We start from the raw sequence: 12,252 nt of genomic DNA, 5'->3' as shown, positions 1-12,252 counted from the left end.
GTTCAGACTGGGCCCACGCCGTGAGCATAGAAGTCACGCGTCGTGAGTATGGTGTTTCAGCAAAAAAATTATTTTCAAGCTTTGTCTTCTTCGGCTTTGGTTCGGATGGTTTTGTATCCTCTTCTAGTGCTTCTAAGAACTCAGAAATCGCCTCTTCTTTAGTCTCGATCATCATGACAAGGGATTGAGTCTTTTTATCGGGGAATTATGAAGATAATTTTTCGTTTACCAAAGTTGTTAGTTGACCAAGTTGAGCTTCGAGATTGTGGATCGATGCTTGATGATTTCTTAATAGGGCTTGCTGGTCAATCATCATAACTTGTTGATCTTTCATCATCTTCATTTGATCTTTTAGTGTTGCATCAGTATCATCATGCCTTTTCTCAGAAGCTTCCATAAAACGGACTAGCATGTTCTCCAAGTCAACTTTCTTCTCAGCTGGTGGTTGCTCTTTTTGGTAGAAGCCTCGGCCTGTCTACCTATATTTTTCTTCCTTTTGCTTCTTGTATTCATCATATGGCAGCCACTTCTTCTTTGGTTTTCTCCAGTCTTCATCATATTTATCCCCACTTTAGTAGCAAACTTGAGCTCTTCTGTTCCTGTTATCATCTAAGTGGCAGTCTTTGGTCAAGTGTGGACCATTGCACCTTTCACACCCAACTCTAATAGCATGTATTGTCTGGTCCATCTTTGTCATTCTCCAATCCATAGTATCAAGCATGGCTATTACAGCAACCATGTCTGCAGATTGTCCACCCCCGCTTCCTTTAACTCCATCCAGCCTTGGATTGTGGTACTCACGAGAATTCTTTGCAAATTCTTCAACCAACTCTTTGACTTCCCCCAAATTTTTCTTAGTTAGTGGTCCTTGAGAATCAAGGAGCTGCCTTGTCATGACATTAACACCATCATAAATATTGAGACTTATTGTTGTACATTAAGGTCATTTTGAGGACAATTCCTTAACAATCATTTGTAGCGCTCCCATGCCTCATAAAGTGACTCACCCGGATTTTGCTCAAAATTCGCTATTGCCTTCTTGAGTTTTGCTATATTGGAAGGTGGGCAAAATTGTTCTAGAAACTGGTCACGCATTTGGGCCCAAGTAGTGATTGCACCAGGTGGAAGTGCCTTCAGCCAGTCTTTTGCAGCTCCTTTAAAAGTGACTGGTAGCATCCTTAGCAAGACTGTCTCTTTAGGAACATTTGGGACATTGCAATAGTCCGCTATGTCATTAAATTCATCCAAATGTTTGTAAGCATCCTCATGATCCTTTCCAGAAGTGGTACATCCTTAAGTGCAGTAAGGATGCGTCCCTTCAGCTCAGATGTGGCAGTTGCAGGAATTGCAGGTTGTACTAGGCCAAGACCAGCATCATCTCTAATTCGCTTCTTGTAAGCCCCCATGGACATATCCACAATGTTTGCCATCTCGTTTTCTGGATCGTCGTCCGGTTGACTTCTATGTAGTTCGCATTATGGGTCGGATTCGTACTCGGATTCTTGTGGGTTAGATTTTTTATCAAAGCTTTCAATCTTTGATGATGTACTAGATTGTCCCACTTTCTTTCCTGACTTTAGATCTTTGAAAGGCGACTTCTTTGGTGTTTGGTTCACTCGTGCGTTCTTATCCATCTTCTTGTGAAGGGCTGACTCTGGATCTTCAAGTGGTGGCACCAAAGGTGTGCTGGAGCCTCTGGTCATGAACTACTGCAAATAAAAACGTAAAACTGAACTAAAATAGAAAAACAAAGAAAAACGAAAAAAAAACTACTGAACTCACGTCGTGAGCAGAAAGCTCACGTCGTGAGTCTGGTACTTAAAAAAATCTAAGCTGAAAAATTAATTTTTTGCAGGTTTTACCCCACAAAAAGGATCGATTAACCTACAGCAAATAAATCAACAATTAAATAATTCGTTCCCCGGCAACGGTGCCAAAAAACTTGATGTTTGCAAAAATATACCTATCTAGTTTTAAATTTATAACCTAACGAACTTAACTAGCTAAAATGCAATTAGGCAGTGTACCTAGTTGAATTATAGAATAGTTTGGGTAAGTCGGGTGTCGAACACAGGGAACGGTTTTAACTAATTAATTTACCTACTGCTAAGTTAACCTAAATTTTTAGCAAAGTATTGGTTTTATCTAATTTTGCAAGTTTAGACGAACTTAATTCTTAACACAAATTTAATCAATAAAAAAAACACTTCTGTTAGTTTGATTCCACTTTCCCTCAATGGTTTATAAATTAATTATGACTACTCTTGTTGGTTACCAATTAAAACATTATTAGCAATTTGGTTCTAAATTTACTAATATCAATTAATTCATGTAGCTCTATATATGTTCACACATAATTTAACACATAATTAGTTGTTGAATAATATTGGAGCTATGTAAGATTGGATTGACAAACACAAATTATGGTCATAACATGAGTTCTCTAGCACAACCTAATTTAATAATTCAATTCCTTAACTAAGACTGGTTCGATCTTAGCTCTAATAACCTAATGTTCATTAAATTACTAGGTGTTCAAATTCATGTAGAATAATGGTCATTAACTACACTTTTTAAGAAGTTTAAGCAATCAAGTTAACAAATCAAGCATGCTAGGAATACCAATCAAACACAAGACATAACCAACAAGCAAAGTCTAGATTAATAAAATAAAACCATGAGTTCCAGCTTCATCTGGCTAACAGAAGCAGCTAGATTTAGCTGGACATTCTAACAAATAAACATAAACAATCCATAATCAAAGACATGGTAAATGTACCAAACTATTAAGTTAAATATGAACTCTTCCTTCTTCCTTGGTATGCAAACCAATTTCCATACCTTCTCTCCTTCTGATTTTCGAATCTAGAAACTCTCCAAGTCAGCCAAAAGTCCCCCAAGTCGTAATGATCAAGAGAATATATAGTTTTCTGAATTATACACGCTCACGTCGTGAACAAGTATGTCTCACGACGTGAATTCGTTGTTATCCGTGTTTGACAAGGAGTCTTCTATGCAAAGTTTATCTTCTGGAATATTCCCACTCACGTCGTGAATCTTCAATCCTCATATTGTGAATTAAGCTGATTTCGTGGGTTTCTTTTCCTTTTATTCTCCAAGCCTCCAAAGTTCCAAGCTTTGTCATTTTTAGTGCCTTTTCTTCAAGAATGCCTCTATTTGGTTGCAAAGTACAATTTAAACTATAAGTATCATTATTCAATGCAAATAACCAAAATATTAATTAAAATGTACTTAAATATTGCCTAAAAATATGTATAAATATGACAATATCAGTTACTATGTTTCCGGATTTCGGTCCGATGTCGGGCAGGGCCCGAGGAATGATTACATGCTATTATTATGTGCTTATGTTATATGTTTGTTGATATGTATATGTATGTCGAGATCTGCTCGATGCCAGGCGGGGCCTGATGCCGAGTAGGGTTCGATGCCGGGCGGAACCCGATGCCGGGAAAGCTGATGTCGAGCTTGACTCGATGTAGCAGGGGCGGGGCCCAAGATATGTTATGTGATATGTGTATGGTATGTGGTAGTTGGGGAGACTCACTAAGCTTCGTGTTTATAGTTTTCAGTTTTGGTTTCAGGTACTTCCACCAGTAAGGGGAAGGGCTCGGGATGATCGCATGGCACACACCATTTTTTTTAGCCTGGGAGGATTAACTCTGATTTATGATATATGATTTTGATACATTGACAGATTTGATGATGTTTTGAGATACATGAATTGTGGTTTTATTATGATATGGATGGATTATGGTTTTTATAAATGATTTTAAAAGAAATTTTTTGTCTATATTTTTGGGATGTTTCAAGGGCGTTGACCTTGACTTTGACTTTGACCTGAGTTGACCCTTGAAAGGGTTATAAGTATGAAAGGGTAATTAAGGAAGGTTGTTGGGTCAAAATATTGGTTTATACTTTGCTTTTCTAGTTGATTGTAATTTTCTGTAATATTTTATGAGTTTACGGTCAGGTTTACGGCCAGGGAGGTGTTTACGGCCGTAAACAGGTTTACGGCCGTAAACCCTGTTTACGGCCCATGTTCCCCATGTATATATAGGGGTGAGGGGTGTAAAGAACAGTTTGATGAACAGAATAGAGGAGCTTAAGTGTGTGCATTTGAAGGTGTTCTAGAGAGAGAGAAAAGAGAGTGTGTGTTTGTGTGTGTGAATCTTTTGTATCTGGATCTTCATTCTAATCAATTCATAGAGAGATTCATCACATTCTTCTTCTTTTTCTCTTCTATTTGATCTGACATCATCCGTTTGATTGGGATTCCGCACCATCCAACGGATCTGATTGATATATAAGCAGATTTGGGACTTACAATTGGTATCAAAGCTCAAACCAGTGTCAATCGATCTTATTAATCAGTTGTTAGCTTCACAGTTTTGTTCATCAAGTTCTCGATCACTAGAAGCCTATTTTTGCTCGAGTTTTGAAGATCAGATCACAATTTTCATCGTGTGGAATCTAGATATGCTTGAATTTCAGCTTTTCAGTTGAAATCTTATTGTTTTCGGTTTGATCTTCATCAACTGAAAACTGATTTCTACTCAGATCTAAGCTGTTTGGAAGCTGTGTTTGAAGTTTCAGTGTGTGGAAATCAAAATCGGATCGAAAACCAAGTTTTTCATTGAAATCTATTAGTTTTCGGTTTGAATCTTCAGAAACCGAAAACTGTTCTTCAACCGAAAACCTTTGAATCTTCAGAAACCGAAAACTGTTCTTTAACCGAAAACCTTTGAATCTTCAGAAACCGAAAACTGTTCTTCAACCAAAAAAACCCTTATTGTCAGAAATCGAACACCAGTCATAAACCGAAATCTCTTAAACCGAAAACCCCCTTTATCTCCCTAAACCGAAAACCTTATCTTTTCATCATACCGAATTCCTTGATTTTCGGTCATCACTCCTCAACCAAAAACCCATTCTATTTGATAATTTTGTTTAGTTTTCAAGTTATTTTTTATTAAAAAAAAACAAACAAACAAAAATCAAAACTTAAAAAAATGGAATCTCAAAGCATGTCAGCTCACCATGAATTGGATGCGATTATGGGAACCACTTCTCGAATTCCAAGACTTTTATCCGCGGAAGGATTTCCAGAATGGAAATATTGGATTGAAAAGTACATCAAAATGAAAGATTTCAAGATTTGGCGAAACATTCTGAGAGGTCCAATCCACATCACAACAACATTGGAAGATGGCACAGTGATGGATAAGCAAGTTGAGAATTACACTGACGATGATTTCGAAAGAGTCGAGGAACAAGAAAAGGCTCTTGCTACACTTACCATGGCATTATCTCCGGAAATTGCTCAAGGTTTCCGTGAGTATACATCAGCAAAGGCATTATGGGAAGCACTGATCGAAGTCTATGAAGGCAACGAAGACATGAAACAGAGTCGCCAAGACATGCTGCGACAAAAGTTCAATAAGTTTAACCATGTCTTGGGAGAAACAATTGAAAATCAGTTGCAAAGGTTTATCACACTTACCACAGAAATGAGCTTTGATGGTGTTATGGTTACAAGATCTGAGATTAACAAGAAACTGCTAAACTCTCTGCAAAAATCTTGGGATATGAATGTCTCAGTGATTAAAAAGACCAAAGATTTGAATCGTTTGAGTTTGGCAGAAACAATGGCAATCATTAAGGCGTGTGATCTCGATGATAAGCAAAGGGAGATTAATCATGTTAATTCATACTCCACAGCAAATCTTGGGATCCAAACCACCAACAACACTGCTTTTTCAAGTTTCTCTACTCCTCAAGCTCCTCCAGCTCATGTTCCTCAAGTCCAACCCTATGTGACTCATCAGCCTACCTCATACGTGATCCCTCAAATGCAGCATCTTCAAGTTACTCAACCTCAAACTTTACCACAACTAGTTGGTTCTAGTGTTGGTTCATCCACAGCCGCACCCGCTCTATCTCATGGATTCAGTTCTCAAGCTTCATCATTGAAAGAAAAGGAAGAAAATATGGCCCTCGCCACTGGTCTGGTGAACTGTTACAATGCTTTTGTGGCCAGAGAGCTTTCCCCACAACTATCTTTTGCTGACCTAGACCAGATCCATCCAGGGGATGTAGAAGAGATGGACATCACTTGGCAAATGGCCATGGCAGTTTTTAGGGCAAAGCAATTTTCCAAGAAAACCGGAAAGAACAATTGGAGTGTGAACTCTGACAAGAAAGTGGGGTTCAACAAAGGGAAGCTGAGTTGCTACAATTGTCATGAGCCTGGGCATTTTGCAAGGGAGTGTCCAAAGCCAGACCAAAGAGAGAATTCTGATCGAACCATGGTGCCGGTAACCTATGTCAACAAGGGATCTTCTTCAAACAATCAGACTGCTAACTTGGCGTTGGTGGCCCAATCCTTTGATTGGGAAGATCAAATTCAGGCTTTGAATATTTTAGGACCTGAGAATGCACATTTTGCCCAGATCAAGGATGGCGTGAAAGAAGAAACAGAGAAGGATCCTGAAGAAGAAATGATGAATCTTCAGTTTGCTTTCATGGTGCAAACCACTCCAGAGCCTACCAAACCCGAGGTCAGTGAATTTGGTTGCTCTCCATCTTGTATTAAAACTGTTAAATTTTTACGAGACCAAATTGAGTTAATCAAGAGAGAGAACGAGGACCTTAAGTATGAGGGTTACACACTTAGAAAAAATCAAAAGCCTTTAAAGACACAATTAGAAAATAAAACAAAGGACTTTAAGAATCTGCAAGAGGATTACAGCAACAAATGCGAGAACTATGATCATCTCAAAAGCCTTTAAGAAACTGCAAGAGGACATTACCTGTGGAAACCAAAAGAAAGTTGGATTAGGTCTTGAGAGTGTCCCTCCTCCATTCAATCATACTTACAATGTTATTCCTCTATCTCAAGAAGAAATTGATAAAGAACCTTTCATGGTTTATGGAAAGCCTACTTCTGAACAAACAACATGCTCTACTGATAAAATTTTGGATACTAACATTTCTACCTTAAGTGCAGATGTGTCAGTAGTTCAGGGAGATCATGAAGATGAAAAGTCTGAGTCGAATAATTCAGTGTCTAAATTTGGTGTTGAGTTTAGTGATGAGTCTGTTTTAAATTCCAAAACTGATGTTTTTGTTTCTGGTGGTGTGTTATTTCAGAATGATAAATTTGAAAATAATGATGTTGTTTCTGATAAAGTTGCTAAATCGGATTCAAGTGCTTCTACATCTTCCACGTTTGCTACACAATCTAGTGTTTGTTCTTGCAAATGTGAAAATGCTAGAAAAGATAATAAATGTAAGAAATCTGACAAGCGCAGTACCATTTCTAATGATAATAAACAAATTTGTTTCAACTGTGGTACCGCTGGTCATATTGCCAGAAATTGTTTAAATCGAATGTTTGTGCATTACATGTCTAAAAGAGGAGAGAATGAGTCTAGAGGATGATCTTTAATTAGAAAATCTTCCAGAACTCGATCTCGAGATGATGACTGGAAAACAAATCAAAACAAGATAATGGCAGGTTTTCAAAAGAACAAAGAGGTTTTCAATAAATTCACAAACAGTTTGCCAAAATCGAACCAAGCTAAGCCAAAGTCGATTTCGTCAAAGAGTAGGTCTGGATCTTCAAACTCTTTAAGTAGAAAATCCACAGGCTCAAAGAAAACTGAGAAGAAAGTTATTTCAAAACCTAATTGTCAATGGTTGCCAAAATTAAAATCTGATCAATCATCATCCTCCTCTGTATCTGTTGAAAAAGAAAAATTAAAAAAGGAATCTGTGAAAGTTAAGGGTCAACCCAGGACTGTAATGACCTGGGTCCCCAAATCTAAATAAATCCGCTCATCGTGCAGGGACAGTTGCAGAGGAATGTCGTCAGACCGTGGTATGTCGACAGCGGCTGCTCCGGGCACATGACTGGAGATATATCCCAACTGCACGACATACAGACTATTATTCATAGAAAGGATAGATTTAAGTTTGACTTTTTAAATTTGACTTTTAAGGTTGACTTTTGAGGTTTATAGTCAAAGGGCATTTTTAAATTTAAGTTTGACTTCTAGTTGTGTTTTTAATGGCTTTTGAGGTCAACAAGGGAAATGAAGACATGAAAGAGAGTCAGGATATGTTAAGACAAAAATTCAACATGTTCAACTATATCCCTGAAGAAACCCTGGAAGCTCAGTTGCAGCGATTTACTACACTTACTACTGAGATGAGTATAGCTGAGATTTTCTTGACTAAATCTGAGATAAATAAAAAGCTGCTGAATGCACTTCCGAAATCGTGGGATATGAACGTGGCTGTCATCAAGAAGACAAAAGATCTCAATCGTCTTATTCTTACTGATATAATTGAAGAACTTGACGCTTTGAAGTGTGGAAAAACAATGAGTTCCGCAAACCTTCCGGTCAATGAAGTTTCATGTGAAGTTTCATGTACACTATCTAGTGAAGATACGATTAAATTTCTTCGGGAACAAATTAATTTATTAAAAAGAGAAGTTGAGGACCTGAGATATGAAGGATATCAACTCAGGAAAGGACAGAAACCCCTGAATGCTGAATTAGAAACAAAAATAAAGGACTTTAAGAGAATTCAGCAAAACTACAGTGAAAAATGTGAACATTATGATTATATCAAGAGACAGAATGCTGAGTGAATTACTGAGCTTGATACATTAAAAGGGCAATTTGAAACTGCAAATTTTGATTTTAAAAAGTTTGATGTATCAAGCGAAGTGGTTGCCAACATGATAGACCATTGCATGTAATTTAAACATAATCAGTCAAAGGGTTTAGGATACGATAATGTACATCCTCCTTTTAATCATACATATCAGTATCAACCTTTGTCTAAAGAGGAGATTGCCAACGAACCATTCATGGTTTATGGCAAGCCATCTGGTTTTGTTTTAGGAGGATTTATTAATGTTGAAAATACTAACGTTTCTACTTCCCCTGCAGATCAATCCTTAAATCAATCCAAGCAAGCAGCTGAAGAGAGTGTGTCTGATAGTAAAGTAGCAGAAGATGAGAACAAGGAGAAAACCATTGAACAAACCAACATCTCCTTGAGCTATGAATCTGTTGCTTCGAACTCAGTTGCTTCTGATCAACCTGTTGTTGAGAAGTACAGGCCACCAAATCAAGTTAAACAGAATGCATGTTGTAACTGTGCGTGTGGGAAAAGCAAGAAACAAGGCAAGGTTACGCCACCAGGTGCAGGAAGAAACAACTTCTTAGTGAAGAAAAAGACTTGCTTTCACTGTGGAACACCTGGACACATTGCCAGAAATTGTCCTAATCGCGCATACGTTCCCTACTATGCACAAGGGTGGCAGAACGCACCAAGAGGGAGATACTCCAAAAGAAACAACTCGAGGTCATGTTCAGACAATGGTGACTGGAACGCGCAGATGGCCAAGAATCAAACCCACAAGGCCAAGAATCCGAATCCCAAGGGCAAGAAGGGAATGTCGGCCAAGAAGCCCAATCCAAGAGATGCTCCAGTGAAACAAAGACCGGTTAGGTCAAAGTCATCTCAACGGCCGACATCAAGATCAAAAGCAAGTACTGAGCCACCCATCGGATCGAAAAAGAAATGGGTTAAACCCAACTACAAATGGGTTCCACAAGCTCACTCTCCCAAATCTTCTAATGACTCTAATATTTCTACATCTTCTGTTTGTGATAAACAGGATATGTCGTGGGAGAATGTTTCTTGCAAAGATGACAAAGGTCAACCCAGTTTCAAAATGGACTGGGTTCCAAAGACCAACTAATCCCGCTCTGTGTCGGAGCAGCTATGGAGGCATATCATCAGACTTCGGTTTGTTGGAAGTGGCTGTTCCTCACACATGATAGGAGGCATCTCTTAACTGTACAACACTCGGAACATTGTTTGAGAGTATGTGTCCTTTGCGTGAAGGGAAGAAAGGAAGGGATCACTCACGGGGTTTGTGCTTAATGACATGAAGAATTTTTGGATCTGTTCTGAGATTACGCGTGCTGTTCTCAAACCTTCTGGATGCAAATTCAATCGGTGACTTACGGTTTGAGTTTTCTTCTCTATACTCCTGAGTTTTTCTTAAGCTGATTCGCTTTAAAGACTAATTTTTGTTTTACGATAGTTTAAATTTGTGCATTTACATTTGTTTCTCTCCTATGCACAAATTAAGGGGGAGAAACAAAAACCAAACAAAAATTAGAAAATCAGAAAATCCAAAAACATTAGAAAATCAGAAAAATAAAAAATATTATTGTGAAGTGATGTGCAGGGAAGTGATATCAGCTTGTGATAACAGACAATCTGAGTCTGTGTAAAGTACCAAAGCTGAATTGTCTAGGCTCTATGTTCGATGCGCTGGTAGGCACGAAAAATTTAATGGACTTGACTAGGCATTAATGAACTTAAGGAATCTAGAGACTTGAAAAATCTTGACCTAGGTAGATCCATTTAGCCTGACAATACGACGCTCAAATAGGTTGAGCAGGGAGATATACATGATAATCCACCGGTCACATTAAAGTAATCTGTATCTAGAACTGTGGTTTAACTCTTCCTCGATGTACGGACTCTGTCCTTAATTCCGGTATTGTTGGGGTGACTGGTGAATTCCGATAAATTAGGTCTGTAGAAAATTGTTTTCTCTCTATCTGTCTGTTAGTCATATGTTACTTCCTCAGCGTGATCGAGAGATCGGACCTGGACTGTAACATATGCAACTCTATTTCTCTGCATCTTCTATCTATGCAATTCTTTCTAACTGTTAGCCATATACTGTCTCCTTTGCGTGACTTACAATCCGACTTGGTACACAGTATATGCATCATTCTTTTTCTCAATCCCTCTAAAACTTCAGTTAGTCATATGTTTCACCCTCTGCGTGATTGGAAGAGATCCGACCTGGGTGTATAACATATGCATTCTAAATCTATCTTCTCTCTTAATAATTGTCTGCTCACCTGATGTAAGGAGTATTCTGGAAGTCCTTGATTACTGGAGCATATCAGGAAGCGGGAAACATGTTCTAGTACATTTAAAATTGAACAATCACTAGGTTGTCTGTAGATCTCGCTGCTCAATTTAGGTGGACAACAATATCTTTGGTCGTCGTCAGCTGAATGGTCCTTAAGGAATATTATCTAGGAACTTAGGATCATATTGTCTTGTCACTTATAGTATGTCCTAATTTTGTCACAATCTCTCGTGTTTAAGTGGACCACAATACCGGCGATTGACCAGATCTATTCATGAAGGGAGAGGTACTGATAAACGGATAAAGGCTGTCTAAAAACTTTGATCCCAAATCACTCTTAAAGTTAGATATCATTTTTTTTGTTAAATTTGTTCATAGTTTCTTCTAATTTAAATATTTGGGGAGAATTAAAAATTTTGAAAACCATACAAAAAAAACTATTAAAAATATTTCTATTTTATTTCCTTTTCAGAAAATATGAAAAACCCAAAAATATTGTGTGCTAAGTTTTCTTTTAGTTTTGTTTTGTCTTGAAAAGTGAATTCAGGTGAAGATGAAACTCATGGAGTTTGTGTCGAAGATTTCTAAGTCAAGGCTTCATCCGTGATCATTGAAGAATTTTCATTCGAAGGAGCAAGAAATGAAGATTATTCTTTAAACATTCAATCCTTCAAGACCAATTGTAAGGTCCTCGATGGATGGATCTTCACCAGTGATCAATCAAGCATACGAAATAAAGAAGAAATAGAGTAGAAGATGGAATGAAACTTGAGCTTGCATACAATTCACACAAGGAAATGTCTGATACAACTCAAGGACCGAAAACGGCAAATGAACAACTCTCGTCTACCCACATATCTGACAGCATGACATTATATATATACTTACTAGGACCGAAAATAGTTTTCGATCAGCAGACCGAAAACTGGTTTTCGGTCACACCTTAACCGAAAGCCTCCTAGACCGAAAACATCACACATAAGCAAAAGACTCTCAAAATACAAAGACAAATAACCTAACTCATCTGTACATTTGATGCCTAGCCCAAACCATATATATTGGCCCTTCAATCTCCCCCTTGGTTTGGAGCTAGCATGATTCAGTTTTTGTCAACCACCAGCACATCAGACTTTCCCATAGCTCCATTCCACATTTTCTTCTCAATAATCTCAGCAACCATCGAAGTGTACTCCTTAGCAGCGGACTCAAAAAGGTCTTCAGCCACCTTGATCTGATGAATAGAGAGCTGATGT

The 12,252-nt window shown here is 38.0% G+C and overlaps 1 non-coding gene across 1 annotated transcript; it reads left to right on the top strand.

The window, feature by feature from the left end:
• The first annotated feature begins 940 nt into the window (after window positions 1-940).
• On the top strand, window positions 941-1,047 carry LOC145127992 (small nucleolar RNA R71). Its single transcript, XR_013716595.1, has one exon. It is a non-coding gene; the product is annotated as a small nucleolar RNA R71 (small nucleolar RNA).
• Window positions 1,048-12,252: the final 11,205 nt, after the last annotated feature.

Source organism: Lactuca virosa, chromosome 7 (genome assembly GCF_052849685.1).
Source record: "Lactuca virosa cultivar CGN04683 chromosome 7, Lactuca_virosa_CGN04683_v6, whole genome shotgun sequence".
NCBI lineage: Eukaryota > Viridiplantae > Streptophyta > Magnoliopsida > Asterales > Asteraceae > Lactuca > Lactuca virosa.
This window is presented reverse-complemented; position numbering and strand designations above follow the sequence as displayed.